Below are 4,175 nucleotides of genomic sequence, written 5' to 3'. Positions count from 1 at the left end.
CGGGGGGTCTCAACCTCATTTAAGCGGTCTCGGGTAGGTTTTCGCTATATATTTTGAATATCCAACTGGCACTTTGGGCGCTCCGTAAACATAGAAGACAGGAAGTGTACCCAAATTCCTTTTAGTCACGTTTGTATCTACCTATTGACTAAATGTCTGTCAAATATTAGAAAGATTGAGAGATCAGGGGGCTCTCAACCATTACCCTGTGCCCTTTGTCCTAAGATTTTGACATTTTCGACTGAAAAGTGACAATCTTAGCCCTCCGTAGATATAGAAGATGACGTTATTCTGGTGAATCCATCTAATACAACCTTTATATATACAGAGTCAATGATTTGGTTGAATTTTATGGACATTGAAAGACCCGGGGGGTCTCAACCTCATTTAAGCGGTCTCGGGTAGGTTTTCGCTATATATTTTGAATATCCAACTGGCACTTTGGGCGCTCCGTAAACATAGAAGACAGGAAGTGTACCCAAATTCCTTTTAGTCACGTTTGTATCTACCTATTGACTAAATGTCTGTCAAATATTAGAAAGATTGAGAGATCAGGGGGCTCTCACCATTACCCTGTGCCCTTTGTCCTAAGATTTTGACATTTTTCGACTGAAAGTGACAATCTTAGCCCTCCGTAGATATAGAAGATGACGTTATTCTGGTGAATCCATCTAATACAACCTTTATATATACAGAGTCAATGATTTGGTTGATTTTATGGACATTGAAAGACCCGGGGGGTCTCAACCTCATTTAAGCGGTCTCGGGTAGGTTTTTCGCTATATATTTTGAATATCAACTGGCACTTTGGGCGCTCCGTAAACATAGAAGACAGGAAGTGTACCCAAATTCCTTTTAGTCACGTTTGTATCTACCTATTGACTAAATGTCTGTCAAATATTAGAAAGATTGAGAGATCAGGGGGCTCTCACCATTACCCTGTGCCCTTTGTCCTAAGATTTTGACATTTTTCGACTGAAAAGTGACAATCTTAGCCCTCCGTAGATATAGAAGATGACGTTATTCTGGTGAATCCATCTAATACAACCTTTATATATACAGAGTCAATGATTTGGTTGAATTTTATGGACATTGAAAGACCCGGGGGGTCTCAACCTCATTTAAGCGGTCTCGGGTAGGTTTTCGCTATATATTTTGAATATCCAACTGGCACTTTGGGCGCTCCGTAAACATAGAAGACAGGAAGTGTACCCAAATTCCTTTTAGTCACGTTTGTATCTACCTATTGACTAAATGTCTGTCAAATATTAGAAAGATTGAGAGATCAGGGGGCTCTCACCATTACCCTGTGCCCTTTGTCCTAAGATTTTGACATTTTTCGACTGAAAAGTGACAATCTTAGCCCTCCGTAGATATAGAAGATGACGTTATTCTGGTGAATCCATCTAATACAACCTTTATATATACAGAGTCAATGATTTGGTTGAATTTTATGGACATTGAAAGACCCGGGGGGTCTCAACCTCATTTAAGCGGTCTCGGGTAGGTTTTCGCTATATATTTTGAATATCCAACTGGCACTTTGGGCGCTCCGTAAACATAGAAGACAGGAAGTGTACCCAAATTCCTTTTAGTCACGTTTGTATCTACCTATTGACTAAATGTCTGTCAAATATTAGAAAGATTGAGAGATCAGGGGGCTCTCCACCATTACCCTGTGCCCTTTGTCCTAAGATTTTGACATTTTTCGACTGAAAAGTGACAATCTTAGCCCTCCGTAGATATAGAAGATGACGTTATTCTGGTGAATCCATCTAATACAACCTTTATATATACAGAGTCAATGATTTGGTTGAATTTTATGGACATTGAAAGACCCGGGGGGTCTCAACCTCATTTAAGCGGTCTCGCGGTAGGTTTTCGCTATATATTTTGAATATCCAACTGGCACTTTGGGCGCTCCGTAAACATAGAAGACAGGAAGTGTACCCAAATTCCTTTTAGTCACGTTTGTATCTACCTATTGACTAAATGTCTGTCAAATATTAGAAAGATTGAGAGATCAGGGGGCTCTCACCATTACCCTGTGCCCTTTGTCCTAAGATTTTGACATTTTTTCGACTGAAAAGTGACAATCTTAGCCCTCCGTAGATATAGAAGATGACGTTATTCTGGTGAATCCATCTAATACAACCTTTATATATACAGAGTCAATGATTTGGTTGAATTTTATGGACATTGAAAGACCCGGGGGTCTCAACCTCATTTAAGCGGTCTCGGGTAGGTTTTCGCTATATATTTTGAATATCCAACTGGCACTTTGGGCGCTCCCGTAAACATAGAAGACAGGAAGTGTACCCAAATTCCTTTAGTCACGTTTGTATCTACCTATTGACTAAATGTCTGTCAAATATTAGAAAGATTGAGAGATCAGGGGGCTCTCACCATTACCCTGTGCCCTTTGTCCTAAGATTTGACATTTTTCGACTGAAAAGTGACAATCTTAGCCCTCCGTAGATATAGAAGATGACGTTATTCTGGTGAATCCATCTAATACAACCTTTATATATACAGAGTCAATGATTTGGTTGAATTTTATGGACATTGAAAGACCCGGGGGGTCTCAACCTCATTTAAGCGGTCTCGGGTAGGTTTTCGCTATATATTTTGAATATCCAACTGGCACTTTGGGCGCTCCGTAAACATAGAAGACAGGAAGTGTACCCAAATTCCTTTAGTCACGTTTGTATCTACCTATTGACTAAATGTCTGTCAAATATTAGAAAGATTGAGAGATCAGGGGGCTCTCACCATTACCCTGTGCCCTTTGTCCTAAGATTTTGACATTTTTCGACTGAAAAGTGACAATCTTAGCCCTCCGTAGATATAGAAGATGACGTTATTCTGGTGAATCCATCTAATACAACCTTTATATATACAGAAGTCAATGATTTGGTTGAATTTTATGGACATTGAAAGACCCGGGGGGTCTCAACCTCATTTAAGCGGTCTCGGGTAGGTTTTCGCTATATATTTTGAATATCCAACTGGCACTTTGGGCGCTCCGTAAACATAGAAGACAGGAAGTGTACCCAAATTCCTTTTAGTCACGTTTGTATCTACCTATTGACTAAATGTCTGTCAAATATTAGAAAGATTGAGAGATCAGGGGGCTCTCACCATTACCCTGTGCCCTTTGTCCTAAGATTTTGACATTTTTCGACTGAAAAGTGACAATCTTAGCCCTCCGTAGATATAGAAGATGACGTTATTCTGGTGAATCCATCTAATACAACCTTTATATATACAGAGTCAATGATTTGGTTGAATTTTATGGACATTGAAAGACCCGGGGGGTCTCAACCTCATTTAAGCGGTCTCGGGTAGGGTTTTCGCTATATATTTTGAATATCCAACTGGCACTTTGGGCGCTCCGTAAACATAGAAGACAGGAAGTGTACCCAAATTCCTTTTAGTCCACGTTTGTATCTACCTATTGACTAAATGTCTGTCAAATATTAGAAAGATTGAGAGATCAGGGGGCTCTCACCATTACCCTGTGCCCTTTGTCCTAAGATTTTGACATTTTTCGACTGAAAAGTGACAATCTTAGCCCTCCGTAGATATAGAAGATGACGTTATTCTGGTGAATCCCATCTAATACAACCTTTATATATACAGAGTCAATGATTTGGTTGAATTTTATGGACATTGAAAGACCCGGGGGGTCTCAACCTCATTTAAGCGGTCTCCGGGTAGGTTTTCGCTATATATTTGAATATCCAACTGGCACTTTGGGCGCTCCGTAAACATAGAAGACAGGAAGTGTACCCAAATTCCTTTTAGTCACGTTTGTATCTACCTATTGACTAAATGTCTGTCAAATATTAGAAAGATTGAGAGATCAGGGGGCTCTCCACCATTACCCTGTGCCCTTTGTCCTAAGATTTTGACATTTTTCGACTGAAAAGTGACAATCTTAGCCCTCCGTAGATATAGAAGATGACGTTATTCTGGTGAATCCATCTAATACAACCTTTATATATACAGAGTCAATGATTTGGTTGAATTTTATGGACATTGAAAGACCCCGGGGGGTCTCAACCTCATTTAAGGCGGTCTCGGGTAGGTTTTCGCTATATATTTTGAATATCCAACTGGCACTTTGGGCGCTCCGTAAACATAGAAGACAGGAAGTGTACCCAAATTCCTTT

Source organism: Mytilus trossulus, chromosome 3 (genome assembly GCF_036588685.1).
Source record: "Mytilus trossulus isolate FHL-02 chromosome 3, PNRI_Mtr1.1.1.hap1, whole genome shotgun sequence".
NCBI lineage: Eukaryota > Metazoa > Mollusca > Bivalvia > Mytilida > Mytilidae > Mytilus > Mytilus trossulus.
Note: the sequence above shows the minus strand (reverse complement) of the source record.